At 53.9% G+C, this 18,748-nt stretch overlaps 1 protein-coding gene across 1 annotated transcript in view; it reads right to left on the bottom strand.

The window, feature by feature from the left end:
* The window catches only part of OPRD1 (opioid receptor delta 1), a 31,877-nt gene that overhangs the window by 11,945 nt on the left and 1,184 nt on the right, over positions 1-18,748 (bottom strand). The window lies entirely within an intron of this gene.

Here is an 18,748-nt window from a genome sequence, read left to right as displayed (position 1 = left end):
TTTAGAGGCCAAAACGTGCGAACATGTCTAGCTCACTAGGCAGCATGTAGACCAGAACTGGCAGCCCTTTCGGTTTGCTTTTTCCTCTGATATTTTTCTGCTTTTTTCTCATCAGTTCAGTTCTCATTCTCATCATTGGACCCAACCCTGGGGGTGAGAACATTAAGATCCAACAGAACCTCTGTTGACTCTGAGATGCATTGGGAAACCCTTTGCTTTCTTTCTAAGTCCAAATCCCCAAGAGCTCACCTGGAATGATGCAGCTGCTAGAGAATTTGCTCCCAAACATCTCCGTCTGGGGCAAGGCTGCCTTTATCTGAAGCACTGAGTTTCAGAGCTCTCAACCCATCCCGTCTTCTGTCACACAGCCCCATTTGTCAGGGAAGATCGTCACCACCTCTGTTAATTCTCCTTCAGTTTGAAGGAGATTGGCGTGCTCTGCGACTGCAGCGCAGCCAGGGCCCCATTAAATCCACACCCCCTACCTCCGGAGGCTCTGAAGGGCTGGGCTTCCCGGATGACAAGCAAGCTCCTTGTCAGAACTGTCTCCCCCAGGCGCACAGGGGCAGTCGGTTAGACTGGCTGGTGTCAGAGTGCCCGGCGCTCAGAAGAAAGTCAACACATTCCCTCCTCCGTGCAAGGCCTCGGAGGGACCGGTCTGACGGCTTCGGTCGGTTGTTCGTTTCCTTTCAGCAATGTCCTCTGAGCGTCTGTTCTTCGTGTGCCAGGCACTCCTCCAGAAGCAGCAAATGCACGATTTCACCGCATCCTCGCTGCAGCCCTGGTGTTAACACCGTCCTCACTCTACAAAGGAGGTGTTAGAGGGCTAGCCCAAAGGCATGCAGCTAGGAGGTGACAGTGACAGGAGCAACCTTAGCTTCACGCTTGTAACCCCTCGGGCCTGTGCTTTGTTGCTCGCTGTCCCCCAGCCTCCGCGCCACCTGCACTGCCTTATCAAACACTGGCCGTGGCGAGGAGCCCATTCCGGAGGCCAGAGGTAGGCTGACTCCACAACATCCATCTGGTTTCCACACAGTCCTCGCCCCTGCTGCGTCCGGGGGCCTGGAGACAACCTGCTCACAGTCCAGGTGGAGTTGGGAGGGGCAGACCCACACGCTTCAGAACAATGTCACAGGCACAAGGACAGGGCCTGATGGGGCAAGGAGGAGAGGCCAATGCAGCACTGGTCACGAGGGGGCTTTGTTTTTTTTTTAAGATATATTTATTTAGACAGAGGGGAAGAAAGGGAGATAGAGAGAGAGAGAAACATCAGTGTGTGGCTGCCTCTTGCACGACCCATATTGGAGACCTGGCCCACAACCCAGGCATGTGCCCTGACTGGCAATCGAACTGGTGACTCTTTGGTTCACAAGCCAGCACTCGATCCACTGAAACATACCAGCCAGGGCACAAACAGTATTTATAAACAACTATGTGCAAGCTGTTCTCAGGCATGATTGTATGCACTCCTTACACTGGGGTTCTTTTGTTCTTTAATAGATAATAAACACTGGTTGGATGCTGACTATGTGCCAGGCACTGGGGGAGCAATCTGCATCGTTCAACCCTCCCAGAGCCCCCTAAAGGGTAGACAGTGTTTATTATTCCCAATCTACACAGAACTTGCCCAAGGCTGCAGTCAGAAAGAGGCTGAGCAGAGAGTCGGTCCCAGGGCTCTTCCCTGAAACCCCTGTGCCTTCCTTTGACTTCGGTTTCAGCTTCTCTCCTGTGGACCCGAAGCACTCCGCGTGCCCCTCACACACTCTCTCTGACGGTTAAAGTGTGAGCTCCCCGAAAGCATGGTGTTTGTCTTGGTCACCACTTTGCACCTAGAACTTAGAGCAGTGCCTCTCACCAAGCAGGTGCTCCAGACACGTTTGGTGAATGAATGAAGGTCAGTGAGTCAGTCTTCCTCCAGACTGGGACGTCCTTCAGGCAGCCACCGCGTCCCCTTCGTGCTATACTGAGGGGACACGGTGTCTGCTGGAGGACTCCCTGTGGACAGAAGCCAGTAGCAAGGCACAGAGCGAAGAGTTCAAACTGGGACAGCCCTCCCCCTCCCTGCCCCTCCTCTGTCTTCCTTTACCCCCCCTCCCTCCTCTCCTCAGCTTGGACCGACCCAGGGCCCCTGAAGGACATCTGGGCCCGAGCCCGTCTGCCCTGCATCTGAAGTGACTCAGCTCTGCAGCCGCAGAGAGAAATATTGTCAGATCATTTATCCAAAGTAGCTCATTTGCTTTCAACTAAACTAAGGGGAATTTTTTTCCCCATTTATGCACAAAAGCCCGTGTGGGTCAAAGTCAGGGTAAGAGACCTAAAAACCCAAACAATAACAGCAACAGCAGCCAGCTGAGAGCACCAACCCCCTGTCCAACCGGCACTGGGACGGACACCTGAGCAACCCAGTCAAACCACACAGCTGCGGCCGAGACCAAAACTCATTTGGTCCCGAACAGCGTGGATCGCTGGAGTATTTAGAATTCATTTTATTCCCAAATGCTGTTGAGATCTCAAAATAACAGCTGCTCATTATAAAATGTTCTAACGACACAGAAACATTTGATGAAGAAAGCTTAAAAACAATCACTAATATTGCAGACCATCATTACAGATAACACACACACACACACACACACACACACACTGTTTCATGTCCCCGGGATCTTGCTCTAATGCTGGTACACAGCCTGCTTCTTCCAAGAGTAAGCTGTGTCCACCTTTTGATAACCATAGATACAGATTAATATAATTTTTGGTGACTGAACTAATTGTTATTCTCGTCCAGAGGACAAAAACCCTTTTTTTCTGTCGAGTCCGAGAGTAAACATTTTGGGCTTTCTGGGCCATGTAAGGTCTCTGCTGTGTATTCTTTGTTCTTTTTTTAATCCTCACCCAAGGACATGGTTGATTTTAGAGGGAAGGGAGGGAGAGGGGGAGGGAGAGAAACTTTGATGTCAGAGACAAACATCAACCGGTTGCCTCTCACACACATGGACTGGGGACAGAATCCGCACCCTGGGCTTGTGCCCTGACCGGGAATCGAACCCGCAACCATTCAATTTATGGGATGATGTTCCAACCAACTGAGCCACACCAGCCAGGGCTATTCTTTTTCTCCTTTCTAACAACCCTTTGAAAGTATAAAAACGGTTTTTCTCTCAAGGACCACACAAAAACAGACTTCGGGCTAAATCAAGTCTCACTCACAGATACGGAGACCCCTGAATATAGTTACTTAATAAATCCCCTGTTGAAACGTATATAGATTATTTCTGCTTTTGTTATCATAAATAACGCCGTCATAAACATCTTCATGCACACAGCTATCTGATGGGCTCCTAGAGAAAACTGTCCCCTGGAATCTGAGCAGAAGGAAACTTCATAGTGAGGGCCCTCCCTCCACGGCACTCCCTCCAAATGGCTGCGCGATTCTACTTGAGTGCGTGGGAGACAGGGAGCTCCCCACCTGCGGGCACAATCCATCCCATTGTTGGGGCAACTCACTGGATAGGCAAGTTCTTTTCTTTATTTTTCTTCTCTTTTTTTCCTTCCTTCATTCCTTCCTTTCTCTCTCCCCCTGCCCCCTCTCTCTTTTTGAGCTTGAGACCGCCTCCTTCTTACCTGGCACTGTTTTTCCTGGTTCTGCCCACGAAAACACAGAATCTAAAACTAACCCTGCTCCCTGCCATGTGTTGGAAAATGGAAATGTAACAGGACACAGCCCCATCCAGCTGTGGTGAGACCCTAGTCATACAAGTGCGCACTCGGTGCATGTTAGCTGTTACGGCTTTCTGGTTAGCTGCCTTCCCAGCACTGTGTGGCCATTCTCCGAGCCCCTCTTGATTTGTCCTCATGGATTAATTAATGTCACTATCTGAGAGACGATGACACCACCTCTTAGGTCAGAGGAGGCCCGGAGGTGATGCAGGTAAATCATGTCACGGGCACACAGAGGGTGCTCAGGCCTGGCCTTCTCCCATCTCGCCAGGCAAGTACTGAGACCAAATCCGTTTTCTGTGGGATCTGCAACCTCACTCACATGGACACACACCCCAGCCAGCACAGACGGCTTCCGAGGACAGGTTTCCAGGTTTCTGCCCCGTGGCTGGCCGCATCCTCCCATAACCAGATGTGGTTTCCATGTACTTCTCACCTGACTGGCCTCACCGCTGGTAGAACATCAGCCGAAGTTCCCTCCATCTCTTTCTCCCTCCCATCCCCATTCTCTAAACATAAATTTTAAAATATTTTATTTTTTTAAAGATACATCCGCATCCGAACCACCAATACCTATGAATGTGACCTTTTGGGAAAAAAGGGTCTTTACAGATGTAATTACATTCAGAATCCCCAGAGGACACGCCTCCCGGGCTATCTGGGTGGGTCTGGGCAGGCCCTAACGCCAATGACAGGTGTGCGTGTAAGAGAAACACAGGGAGAAGAGACAGCCGTTTGGAGACAGAAGCAGAGACCAGAGCGATGCAGCCGCAAACTGAGGGATGGAGCCACCAGCAGCTGGAAGGGGCGGGGAAGGGTTCTTCTCCCCAAGAGCCGTCAGAGGGCTGCAGCCCCGCAGACATGGTTTAGGCTTCTGGCCTCCAGACTGTGAGGGAACACACCCCTGCTGTCCTAGGCCATCGAGTGTGTGGTAATGGGTCAGAGCAGCCCTTAACCTAGAGAAGGTGTAAACCGGGGAGAAGCGCAGAGCTTGGCACGGGACACACCAGATTTAAGCCCCGGCTCGGCCCCTAACTAACAGTCTGATCTTGGGCGGGTTCTAACACCTCCGAGCCTCCGTTTGCTCCTCTGTGAAACAAACTGAGCATCATTTACAATCCCACATATTGAATGAGTTCACGCCTATGATGTCCTAGCACACTGCCAGGCACGCTCATAGGACCGCAGCCTCTCCCCTTGCCCAGATGAGGAAAACGGGCCCCGAGTGAACCTGCCGAGCTGCTCTGGAAACCCTAGGACCCCGGCTCCCCTGCTGGCCCTGGGTAACCTGCCACCGCTGGGGTGGCACACGGAGCCCTGTGCTGGAACTTCAGAAGCGGAAGATGCTCTCACCTGTAACAATGAATTCAAAACCTCTCTCCCACTTTACAGATGGGAAAACTGAGGCCTGGGGAGGGGAAGACGTAAGGTACAAGGTTACATAGAGCACTGGTTCTCCCGATGTCTGGGAGGCCAGGTTCTACCTCTCCAGGCTGCTCTCCCAAGAGCTAAGGCCCAGATGAGGGCTGAGATAGCCGAGGCCAGAGGAAGAGGGAGCTCCCGTCCCGTCCAAGGCTTCGGAGTCCCTGCCGTGGCCCTGGGCCCTGCGTAGATGCCTATATTCTAGGCCCCGTGTCCGGTGATGACCAAGGAAGGGCAGGTCCATGGGTGGAACCGTCTCCATCACTGTCACCATCTCTGCCACCATCTCCGTCACAGCAGCTACACAGACCCAGGGCTTAGACCGTCTGACATCTTCTCCTGAACTCGAGCATAACACTCCCACAGATGATCTCATTCCGTCCCCCCAACAACCCTACGAAATTGCTACCACCACCGTCCTCGCACACAGGAGAAAAGTGAGCCCTAAGAGGGTACTGGGTTGAATAGGTGCCCCCAAAACTCACGTCCACCCGGCACCTCACAATGTGACCTTCATTTGGAAACAGGGTCTCTGCAGACGAAATGCATTAAGATGAAGCCAGACTAGGTTCGGGTGGGCCCTGACTCCAGTCTGACCGGTGTCCTCACAAAAGGGAACACACAGACAGAGGAGCACGGGGCCATGCGAAGACAGAGGCAAACACCGGAGCGACGCAGCCGCGAGCCCAGGGAGGCCAAGCGCTGCCAGTGCGCACAGCCGCTGGGAAGGAGGGGCTCCTCCCAGGAGCCCCGGAGGGAGCATGGCCCTGCCTGGTGTCAGACCTCTAGCCTCCTCAGCTGTGAAGAATCCATTTCTTTAAGCCTCTCAGTGTACGTAACTTGTCGTGGCAGCCCGAGGAAGCTCCTATAGGGTGCTCACCATCTGGCCAGCCGAGGCCTAAAACACAGAAGCGATGTCTGTTAACACTGCTCCACTCCCCAGCTGTCCCAGCAAAAGGACTTTGGTCGTCAGGAACACAGACTGTTAGCACTGAAGGGAAAGGTGGCCACTGAGAGTGTTTACTGAGCACTTACCAGGTGCCCGCTGCCCCGCACAGCAAGTGCCACATGTGCGTTCTTCATGCCACTGGGTCTGCACGGCCACCATGGAGGGGACCGTTATAAACCCACTGTACAGGTGAGGAACACTGAGGCTGAGAGGGGTGAAGTAGCTCACCAAAAGTCCCTTGGCGGCGAGGAGTGGCAGGGCCTGGGTGGGGCCTCGGGTCCTCTGACTCCTAACTTCCACCACACCTTCTCTGCCCTGTATGTCAAGTTCAACCCCTTTGTTTTACAAATAAGAAAGTTGAGGCACCACTGGAGCAGCGATCACAAAGGCTCTGCCCACTGTGGGGAGCAGCTTAAATAGGGCAGCTGCCAGGCGGCCGGGGTTCAGGGCAGGGTTCCCCCTATTTGCAGACAAACGGTGGCTGCTCTTCGGACCGGCAAAAACGAGGCAGCCGGGCAGCACGGGCTGCGGGCTCCGTCCCCGCCCACCATTCAACAGGAGTGGCAAGTGGCCAGAAATTAATTAGCTGTCTCAGTTTTGGCAAAACCCGAGGAAGGAAAAGTGGTTAATTATAATGAGACCCAGTGAGTATGTCACTGGAGAAGATTAACAGCTGGACCACGGAAACACAGGGCCCCTGAGCGGAACAGGAGCAGGGAGGCCGCCAAGGTCAGCAGTAAACAGGGCAGACTCCTCATTCAAAAGCCACAATATGCTCGCGGAAGCAGGGAAGAGAAGCTCTTCTCCGTCACCCTGGCTCTGCTTCTGGCTTAAAGGGTGGCTGGACCGAGGGATGGGGCAGCCAGACATAGGAGAGGCCCCAAGAAAGCAGAGTTCCTCAAGTGTGACTTGTCACCCCATGGGTCTCTGGATTGAGGACATGCCCCCCCACCCCACAAACACCTACTGACGTGATGTCTTAAGTGTCAGCCCCCAGGGTGGGGCTCCAGCTATGAACAAAGGATTCTCCCCCAGCCCCACATGTACCCATTTCGGGGGGAGAGAGCCAGAGGAACAACCACGTATTTGAAAATGTGTGTGGTCCCTGCTCTGATGGGGGCCACATAGGGCACCGTGGGGACACAGAGGAGAAGGCTCAGAGAAGGCCCCTGGTGGAAAGATTCCCTAAGCTGAGAAGGGGTTGTTCTAGAGAGAACAGAGGCCTGACGTCCCTGCACATTTTATTTCCCTCTTGTCTGGTAGTTGGGGGATTTTTATTATAGATCCCAACTCAACAGAGCGAATCTCATGAATAACGTGTCAACCAGATATTTAAGAAATACTTAGTAATAACTCCTTAGGGCCAGCTGCTGAGCCGGAAAACAGGACAGAAGATGAATGGGACACAGTTCCTGCCCTCCAGGAGCAGCCAGTGCGAAAGGGAAGGCAATCGCAGGAACAAACAATTGTGCTGCAATTAGAAAACATGCCCTGGCTGATGTAGCTCAGTGGGTTGAGTGCCAGCCTGGGAATCAAAGGGTCACTGGTTCAATTCCCACTCAGGGCACATGCCTGGGTTGCGGGCCAGGCCCCCAGTAGGGGGCACACAAGAGGCACCCATACATTGATGTTTCTCTCCCTCTCTCCCTCCCTTCCCCTCTCTAAAAATAAAGAAAGAAAATCTTTAGAAAAAAGATATTCCCATAAAGAAAAGTTAAAAAAAGAAAACATTATTTCATAACCATGTACTTTTGTGTGCGTCTCCACTCTTTCTATGTAACAGGCGCTGGACAAACACACTGGATTTACATCATTTATTTAATCCTCGTAACAAATGCCTGTGGTAAGCGCTCTCACAGCATGTGGTGGGGGCCCGGGGGTCAGGGAGGCAGAGAGACTTGCCCAAGGTCACACAGCCTGCAGGTGGCAGTACCAGGACTGGAGCTGGGTCCCCCTGACCCTGTGATGGTTACTTTTATGCATCAATTTGGTGAGGCTACAGTAGCTGGTTATTTAGTCAAACACGAACCTAGGTGTTGCTGGGAAGATATTCTATAGATGAGGTTAAGATCTACAGTCAGCTGACTTCAAGTAAAGGAGAGTACCCTTGACAAAGAAGGTTGGCCTCTAGGACAAAAATGCGGTTTCCAAAGCCCTGGCTGGTGTAGCTCAGTGGATTGAGTTTGGGCTGCGAACCAAAGTGTCGCAGGTTCAATTCCCAGTCAGGGTACATGCCTGGGTTGCAGGCCATGACCCCCAGCAACTGCACACTGATGTTTCTCTCTCTCTCTATCTCCCTCCTTTCCCTCTCTAAAAATAAATAAATAAAATCTTAAAAAAGAGAGAAAGGATACTTTTTTAGAAATGCGATTTCCAGTGTAATTCAAAATAAAATTAAAATTACTGTGATTAACATGTTAAAAAAACCAAAACCTGAGGTCCCTAAGGAAAAAGAAATTCTGCCTGGGGACCACAGCCTCATTGCCACCCGAGGGTCCCAGGCCTGCCAGCCTGCCCTGCGGATTTCAGACCTGCGGAGCCAGACCCCACAGTCACACGAGCCGATTCCCCGAAACACACCCTAGTGGTTCTCGTCCTCTGGGAGGACCCTGACGGGCACAGACCCGAAGGCCCAGGCTCTCGGCTTAGGCTGCTGGTGCCACACGGTCCCCTCGCCTGGAGAAGGGCAGTGCCAACCACCGCCAGCTTGGGTCGTGGCTGGGGTCCAATGTGATGAGAGGCAGCGAGACAAAGCGGAGAGAAGGCAGACTCCTCTGCGGACAGACACTCACGCGGGTGTCCTTGGGCAAAAGTCTGACATCTCTGAGCCTCCGCTTCTTCGTCTGTAAAACAAGCACACTAAATTCTTCCCGCCGCCCAGTGTGTTGTAGGGACTAAACGAGATTTTCATGTCGGGTCTCCCGAGCGAAGTCTTGTGACATTATCACCAGAACGCATGCGCGTGCTGGCCATATTTCTAGTCCTTACCCTCGCCAAGGAAAGGCTCCAATCCCACAGTCCCATATAAAAACATTGCCCACAAGTTCATCATTTATAATGACCCTGTGTGGATGCTACCCGTGGCCTAACCTGTCCCCCAGCCCCAGGCACACTCTGAGGACAAAGGGGCCAAGCAGGCCCCCTGCAGAGCACTTCACACACATTCTCCACCCCCACACCCCCACCCCACCCCCACCGCTGACTCAACATCCTCCCTGGGAGTAGCTGTCAATCAATGCACACCCGATTTGTTCACAGAAGGAAGCTGACCCCAAGGGGAGAGGGGCCCGTCCGGGAGTGTAGAAAGGACAGGACCAGGATCCAAAGTCAGCTGTTCCGAAAAGCCCAGGTGTCCCACCCCTGGGCCTTTGGCCAGGCTGTGCATTACCCATCACTTCTCCCGCTGCCTGACACACCGCACAGCTTCGCTTTTGTTTTATTTATTAACAATTGATTATTTTAATAACTTTATAAACCAGTCTCCCTGCTCCATGGCCTCTCCCAATCTCTGGCTGTACGAAAAAGTCCTTTTGCTGCTGTTGGAATCAGAGGGTATCATGAGTTCGACCTTCTTCTCGGACATCGCTCCGTGGACACTTGGCTCGCGTGGATTCTGGGAGTCGAGGGGCCCTCGGAGCAAAGGCTGACTGCCTCTGCCCACTGTGGCCCTCGGCCAGTGAACCACCATCTCTGAGCCTCGGGGTCCTCATCTGCCAGGGGGAGAGGAGGATGGTGCCAACCTCCCAGAGTAGGGAGAATTAAGTGAGATCGTATACGAGGCACCCCACAGAGCTCCTACCACCTCGTCAGCACTCGGGAAAGGTCAGGGGTTCTGATTTGGTTGTGAAGTCTCGTGGAGTGAACATGCTATGCTTTGCTGTTGCACCCTCTCTTATCTGGGAGGACAAGGCAGAGCAGGTGGAGGGAGTGTCTGGGGGCTACCTGCCCCACCCCCGGCTCTGGGCAGGACAACCACCCCCCCACCCCCACCCCCACAGGAAGGAATGGAAAATCACTAGATGAGGGGCATTTCCTAGCACTTCAGGAGGATAAGCTCTTGTAACCAAGGGAAAGAGATATACCTCCATCTGTCCTGCAGGGGTATCTGGGCTGACCTGGAGAAGCGGCCTTTCTCCCCTGGTTTAACTCCTCTCCCCGGTGCCCCAGTGCTAGGCAACCGGCCAAAGGGCTTCATCATCACCAACAATTTCCTGTTACTGGCCCGGCCCTGCACTAAGGCCATATAGCTTCCCTCTTAACCTTTGACCTCACGGTACCCTCTACCAAAAACACTCCCCCCTCCCGCCCCGCCCCCGGCAACAGGCCTCCGCTTAGTGCCCCCTTCTCCTCAGCCCCACCGTGTGCACCCGCAGCCCCGCCGGGCTCTGTCCCCAGGCCTGTTTCAGTTGGCTTCACTGCCCACAGCCTTCACCTCACGTCTGGTTTGTCATCGTCTATCTCTTCCCCACGAGAACGTCACCTCCGTGAGGGCAGGGATGGGCCTTGCTCACCGCTGCCCGCCCCTCGCCTGGAAGTGTGCCTGGTACTTAGAGGGGCCGCGGCGTGGATGCTCACCACGACCCTGCCGTACAGGTGCTTTTATTTCCAATAAGTACCATTTTATTTTTTTAATTATATTATTTTTTCCATTACCATTCAGTCCCCTCATACCTCCCCCCAACCCCCTGCAATAGCCACCTGTTGTCCATGTCCATGAGTCCTTTCTCCTCTTTGTTCAATAGGTGTTTCTCTGTCGCCTCCGTTTCACAGATGAGAAAACGGGCTCAGGGAGGTGAGCCCAAGGGCGGACAGCTAGGAAGCAGCAGACCTGGATTTGAACCCCAGTCTCTCTGCCTCTGAAGAGTGTGGCTGCCGCGCCAGCTGCAGGCCCTGCGCCAGGAAACCCGGGGTTCTTTGGGGCCTATCAGGTGTTGTTGGTGGCCCTTAGGCCAGACCGCCTGTGCAGGAACCCACTTCTCCCGCTCCCGGGTACCACAATCTCCAGCCACCCTTGGCTCTCCCTTAGCCCAGGTAATTCCAAGCGTGGAAAGAGATGCAAGAAGAGGGGGCAAGGGGTTAGGAAAGGCAGGTTCCAGGCCTGACTTGGCCTCTAACTCAAAAGACACAGAACATCCCCAGGCCCCAAGGATTTCCTCCCTTGTAAATCAGATGGGCTGAACGTAACACACAAGGCAGCAGAAGCCAGGGCAGTGGTTGTGAGCGTGGGCTCTAAGGTCAGCCTGGCCTGACTTCAACCCGACTCTGAGACTTGGAGCATGTCACATCTCTTCTCTGAACCTCACCTTTCCCCATCTGTAAAATGGGGGTCACTTCACACAGGTATGAGGATTAAATAAAATACTCTAGGCAGGGCACGTGGCATAAAACAAGTGTTCAATAAAGAGAAGCATCATCCGTGATTCAAAATGCTATGCCTTGGTGAACGGCTGCTCCCGCAGAGAGAAATGTGAGGCTGTTTCCACCTCTTTTTGTGTGATGTTCGTTGAATAGGGCTCCGAGGACTCTGAAGTTTGAGTTCTTGCCATTTACCAAGAAAGATTCGGCAAGTGACAAAAGACACAATTCTTCCTCATACACCCACCCAGGCCAGAGACAAAGCTACTGATTTCTGCAGCTGCGCTGGGAGCTATAAATCAACAGAGCACAACCCAGACACCCCATCCCACCCCATGTCCCCCAGCTGGTAATAGGGCCGCTGAAGCCTGCATGATGTGCAATTACTCATTTAAGCCAGGCTTTCTGTCCTGCCCACCTCACGATTAGCCCTCTTCCTGGCATGTTATGATGTTCTGGGTAGCCAATTGGATTTAGAGGTCCCAGGACTCTGAGCTTAATGAAATCATGCCTTGCCCTTGCACGGCCCCCTTCCTCTCAAAGTCCAGGCATCATCTGCCAGGCAGGGAAGAAAAAGGATCTGAGATCACAGCGTCCCAGAAGCATTCTTCAAATCTCAGCCATAGTGAGAGGAGCCTGAAATTGTCTTATCTTTCCTCCACGCAAAGCTGCCCCCAGTGGTGGGCCAGTGTCCCCTCACATACCTCAGTGATGGGAAGCTCCCTATATTACACAGCGCCCATACCTTCTTGGACATCTTTGACAGTTGCAAAATTCCTTATAGAAATCATGAGATGTGCGCCCTGGCTGGTGTGGCTCAGTGGGCTGAGTGCTGGCCTGCAAACTAAAGGGTCACCGGTTCAATTCCCAGTCAAGGCATATGCCTGGGTTGCGGGCCAGGTCCCCAGTAGGGGGTGCTCGAGAGGCTACCACACATTGCTGTTTCTCTCCCTCTCTTTCTCCCTCCCACCCCCTCTGTCTAAAAATAAAATAAATTAAAAAAATTTTTAAAGAAATTATGAGATGTGTACAAACATAAGTGTTCAAGAATGTTCACAGATGCATTATTTAGACTGGCATAGTACTGGAAATAACATAAGTCCCCCCAAATAGAACACATTCATAAATATTGCAGCCATCAAAAAATCATGTTTTCAGAGAATGTTTGCTAACATAAGAATGTGCTCATGACATAATGTTAAGCAAAATGGCAGCTTACAAAATATATTTTATAAGATGCAACCATTATTTATAGTGTGATCCTCACATCATTAAAACACAAAGGGGCCTAAAAGAGAAAGAGAGAGAGAAGGAAATACACCAAAAAGACAAAGCTTTTCTCTGAAATAACTACTGTGTTACCTTTATAGTAAAGGGATGTTTCTAATATTGAACGGATAAAGTTTCCCTACAGTTTCCACCCAATAATTCTACTTCCTATGGGGCTCCATAAATATCGATCAGATGAATGAGAAGCAAGTCTCACTCCTCTTCTAATAGAAATAATAGGAAATGTTGATTGAATGCTCACTAAATGCCTGGCTCTGTGCCGAAGTCCTTCACGTCATGCCTCTCGAACTTCTCATAACCACCCTACATGGGTCTACTGCTACTCCCATTTCACAGATAAGAAAACTGAGGCTTAGAAAGGTTGTTGTATGTATGGCCCCACTTCATTCTTTTAGCAAGTGGCACAGCTGGGGATGCGATCCCAGGTCAGTCTGACTCCAACATGCAGGCTCTCAACAGCTGTGACCCCACGCAGAGGCCTCAGAGGTCTGCAGTCTGCCCTGTTCCTGCCTTCTCCAACGGATGCCCCCGCTCTCACCCCCATCCCCCTTGTGCCTTGTGGACGGCAGTAGCAGAGTCCAAGTGGAGTGGTTTTGGCATCGGGAAGACCTGGGTTTGCACCTGTCGGGCCTGAGTGGCACCTACACCCTCATCTGTACATGAGCATCTACAGCCCCAGTGGCAGAGCCGCCGTGAGGCTTGGACAAGCCTCTGGCATGTGGCAGAAGCTCAGGAGATGCTCCTCGGTGCCCTCTGTGACTCCTCTGGCCTCAGTCTCTGGTGTCTGAGTCACACACTCCTCAGGGAATGAACCCAAGGCCTGGGGAGTGTTGGCTCCGGGTCAAGGCCAGGAGACAGAGCAGGAACACCAGCCAGGGCTGCCGCTTGCTGTCCCTGCTCCTCCTCACCAGGGGTCATCTGGCCTAGCCTCCTGCCTTCTTACAAATCCAACAGCGTCTCAGGGGACAACAGAGGCCAGGGCCTCGGTGACCAGTCCAAGGTCACACGGCTCTCTTCCATCACCCTGAGCTGGCCTGTCTGGTTTCCCCACACCGGAGGCCCTCCCCATCCAATGCTCCTCACAGCCACCCACACCAAACTCATCCTCTCGAACCCCATTCGGGACAGACTGACGGCTCCAAAGTCCTTTCCCCCATGGCCTGTGACCCAAAGCTCCCCCATTTCCCAGCATGGCCACCTTACCGTGGGCCCCGAGGGCCTGTCCAGCCCATGCTCCCACTGTCCGGACTTGAAAGTGGAGCCTCAGTACAACCTCTGGCCCCTGACACAGCCCCACCAGACCGTCTCCTTCCTCAGTCCTCCCTCCAACTACCTGGGGCTGGTCCACGGAGTTCCTCTAACACGTGCGCCTCACCGGGAGTTTTGGGAGGCAGAGGCTATAGCTGGTGGATTCATCCCTGGCTCCAGAGCCCGGTCAAAGCTAAGCTCACAGCAGGCACCATGACAGCCGCAGTGAGGAGGACACCTGCTGGCAAGGCCTTTGCTGCTTTTGTCCCTGCACCCTCTCCCCTGTCACAGCCACCCAGCCCTGATACTCTCATCTCAGCCACAGTGAACCTTCCCACTCTCTGCAACTCTGGAACATCCACTGAACCTTTCTTTGCTCATGCTGTTCCCTGTGTGTGGAATGCTCCACCCCATGTAACTACCCAGGGGCTCCTGATGGGCACGGCTGGGTTAGGAGCCAGAGGCCACGCTGAGGCTTAAGGTGAGAGGCTGGGGGTGGGAGCTGGGGCTGGACAGGTCTGGCAGGGGTCAGCATCAGCAAATGCTTGTTGAGTGAGTAAATGTGCAGACGATGCAGGAAGAGCAGAGGGCCTGAGGTGGAGAACACAGTCAGGCCTCAGGGCCACCCGCTCTGCATGCCTGGAGCAGCTGCAGGGGTGCCGGCTCCCCGAGGGCTCACAGCGCCAGGTGCTGGGGCCTTTCACATGCATGAGGTCCCCAACCCTCCTGGTAATCTGCAACGATTACCCCAATTTTACCTTGAGGCTCAGGCAGTCAGGCTGTTTGCCCAGGACGTGACTGAACTGGGATTGAGATGGGGCACTACCTGAACTCCAGCTGTGACCTTTAGGACTGCACTGTGTCACCTCCCTGGGTGAGATCCCACACAGAGGCACTGGGGCACCGGGTCTGTGGACCCCGACCCAGGCCACAAGAGAGGGGAGGGAGACAAAAGGGAAGGAGTTTATGCTGGGCCCCCAAAATCAAGATGGGGACTCAGAGCCCCCAATTTAGAAATGTTGACACCTGAGCACCTCCCAGCAACCCGTGACACCTGGGTAGTAGACAGAGGGGACACCTGAACCTGTCACAATCTGCCCCAGCCCACGGTGCCTGGCTCAACCCTAACCCTCCCAGCTCTGAGCTGCAGTCGCCTGGGTTGGGAGGGAAAATATGATGCTTTACCAACATCATCTTATTTTTAGGGCAAAGGGCCTAGGAGGCAGGCACTAGAATCTACATTTTGTGGTTGAAGAAACTGGGGTACAGAGTGGCCATCCGACTTGCTCAAAGATGGCAGAGCCAGCGTTTGGTCCAGAGAGTCCTGAGCTGCGGGAGAGATGGAGGGGCAAAGAAGCCCAGAGCCTAACACAGAGAATCAGGAGGGATGCGGCAGGCGGGGGGGGGGGGGGGGGGGGGGCGGGGGGGCAGTGTTGGAGTGGTAAGAGAAATGAGAAATAGCGGGGTGCCAACCTGCCGAAACCAGGAGCAGGGAGAGGCGGAGGCCGGGAAACAGAGCAGGCCGCGGCACAGACAAGAGGCCAAGTGGAGAAGCACAGGCTCGGTTTACCCACCTGGACGCTGGGGCAGGCAGACCAGGAAGATCTGGGCCAGGCAGAGGGAAGACGGGGTGACCTGTCAGAAATGGGGGGTAAGCTCTTCACGCCCCATCTTGCCCAGAGGGCTGCCAAAGGGAACTCTGCAACGCCAGCCCCGTGCAGGGCACTGACAGGGGTTGCCCAGCATCTGTTCTGAGGACCCACAGGGTCACCGGCCGGCCGAACTCTGGTCACGGGACTAGGGAGTGACGCTCTGCTTGGGGAGCAGATGTCACCCCGAAAAATCCTGCTCACTCTTCAGGAACCACGGGCCGTTTCCCCAGAGGCCCCTGTCTGCATCCCGGAGGAGGAGTGGGCCCCTCAGGCAGGCCCCTGAGGTGGGGAAAGACGCGGCACACGGGAGGAAAAGGAGTGGAGGTGCTTCGTGAGGTCCGATTCCGAGAGCCCTGAGTTCCTGTCTTTCAGCACCTCGTCCACGTCCTCTTCCCACCAGAAGCCCCTCCCTCAGCTGTTCACTCAGTTACCCCTTCCCCATCCATCAGCCCCTCCGAGGCCTCCTCTGAGCTCCCCACCCGGGGGGGAGACCCCCATCGTGGGCTCCCAAGCCCCTGCAGACTCTTCCACAGCTACAAATTTAAGCTTGTTGGGTGCCTAGGCAATGAATGCGACCCTCCCACCAGACTCAAAGCTCCATAAGGGCAGCGGGTGTTTTTTTCCCCCATCTCCTCATCTCAGCACCCAGCACAGAGCAGCCATAGGATTTTCTCGAATTAGTTAACTCTCTCCATTCCTTCGCACAGACACCCTCCCTGTTCTCAAAGAGCTTGAAAGGCTCAGAGACAACATGCTATCATATTTAATGCTCACAACACAGGATGCGTTGCATTCCCACTTCACAGGCAAAGAAACGGGCTTCGGAGGTGAAGTCGCTAGCCCCAGTACACAGCGAGCATGTGGCTTCAAGCTCAGGATTTGAACTTAGAAGTCTGGCTTCAGAGCCCCAGCTGTGACACTATACCGCCCTGCTGTCCTGCCCCCAGGGTCCGCCAGATCTTCCCTCGCAAACCTTCCCTTCCCTTCCTCCACCCCCCAAACTGCCTAAGCTCAAGATTGACAAGCAGAATTCATTCATTCATTCATTCAGTCATCCGACCAATCAACTGACTCCCTTACTGGTTGTGCCAGGCCCCACATGCGGGGCCAGAGAGACAGATAGGGCAGAGGCTTCTCTCTGTCCTGGGCTCCCCTCTTCCCACTGCTCTTGGGACTTTGCCCGCAGACGCCGAGCCCCAGGCAGCCGCCCTGTCCCTAGTCTCCCAGTCAGTGGGGAAGGACTAACTTCGAGCCTCCCTCATCCCCCCCCACAAGGACAGCAGCCTAAAATACATGGGGCCAAACAATGTATAGGCTCACCATCCTCTGTCCCCATCACTCTCTGAGGGTTGGTTCTAGGACAAGAGGAGGGACAGGTTCGGCCTCCTCCTTCCATGCATTTCTTTGACTGTCCCCTATCCCAGGCAGCTCTGAGGAAAGTTCCGGACTTGGAGTCACAAGACCAGGGTTCAACCCCACATCTAGCTGGCGGTGGGCCTTTAGAACAAGTCACCCTGCCTCTCCCCGAACCACAGACTCCTCATCTGTAAAACAGGGACGATGACAAGGATTCTAATGCTTACCTGACAGGGAGGTAGGTGAGGACTGAGTCATCCAGACCCAGATATACGGTTATCACACAGACGGTCGGCCAGGGAAACGCCTTAGCAAAGTGGGCGCCCGGGGGTGCTTAGCTGCACTGCCGGCAAGATGCATTTGATGAGGCGATTTGGGGAAGGTCATTTGGGGGTACCCCGAGCAGGCTGAGCCCAGGGCCTTCCCTGAGCAGACCCTTGGAAATGAGAAGCCTCCCCCTAGTTCAAGGGCAGTGGGGGCGCTGAGCTCATCAGCCCACCAGCCACAGGCCCTGGGACTGGGGCTGCACACACTGACGCTCAGCTTTTCCCAGGCTAGAGCACCAAGGGCCCCCCAAGAGAGGGTATATGCCAGGACCCTGGAGCCCTCAGAACAGTAGCTACTGTCGGGCCCACCTTAGGGTGAGTGTCTCCCTCACTCTGGAAAACCCCTCCTCTTCATCACACAGACAGCTCCCCTGTGGGGTCCGGGCACCCGGCCAGCTGCATTATATATGCTCTTCCATCGACGCCGCACAAAAGCCCTGTTGAAGAAGGTCCTATTATTACCCCGTTCTACAGATGAAGACAGTGAGGCTCGAAGAGACTAAGTGACTTACCCAAGTCCCAAAGCCAGTGCACGGCAGAGCCGGGATTAATGCATTCACCGACTGGCCCAACTCTAACCCCTATACTATCCCCAAAGGCAAAGTGGAGAGAATCACTGACAGGAACACAAAGCAGAGATCGGCGCTGCCTGTGTTGGGGGAATTTGCCCACGGTAGCTGGGGATGAGTCACGGAAAACACAGGAAATTCTTGCATCTTCCACTCTTCCTGGGGGAGCAAAGATCCCCCAGAGATCACGGATGTCAAAGCCCCCTCAACACCCACACCCCCCTCCCCATACTGTACTCCAGCACTCTGTGCTCCGTCCTGCGGAGACGCTGTGCTTCCCAGCGGGGGAGACCAGTGTCTGTCCTTCAGGCAGAGAAACAGGGGCTGGTGGGAGGTGGGGCAGGGCGCGTTGCCCTCGCTCGGATGGGCAGCAGCGACTGCGCCGAGACTACAGTTCACATCTCCCACTTCTGGGTCCACAATCTCCCCCTGCCCTGCCCGGGGGCACCACGGCCCAGAGAGGTTTAGGGCTGTGCCCTCGATCACCCAGCACAGAGGACCCATCTTCAACGAGTGGTAAATACCAGGACATCTTTGTAGTTATAGGACTAGGAGTTTCCTTTCAATCCTTTTGACCTGGTCTGAACTAGCAGAGCTGGGTTGGGTGGGGGTGGGGGCTGCTTGTGGGGCAAGCCAATGGTGTTTCAGACTCCCCGAGAGGTTCACGGATACCGAGGAGAGAGCCTCACTTTCTGATGTGAAAGTACAAACTCCAGCCCAAGCAAACTGCTGCTGCCTTTGGTAAAAAAAAAAAAAAAAAAAAAAAAAAAAAAAAAAACCCTATGAGAGGAGAAAATGGGAAGGGCATGTGTGAAGAGGATCTGAGGCCTCTCGAAATCACATTCAGAGCTCCTGACCAGATGG

Source organism: Phyllostomus discolor, chromosome 5, assembly GCF_004126475.2.
Source record: "Phyllostomus discolor isolate MPI-MPIP mPhyDis1 chromosome 5, mPhyDis1.pri.v3, whole genome shotgun sequence".
NCBI classification, from domain to species: Eukaryota; Metazoa; Chordata; class Mammalia; order Chiroptera; family Phyllostomidae; genus Phyllostomus; species Phyllostomus discolor.
Note: the sequence above shows the minus strand (reverse complement) of the source record. Positions and strands in the feature narration are given on the sequence as shown.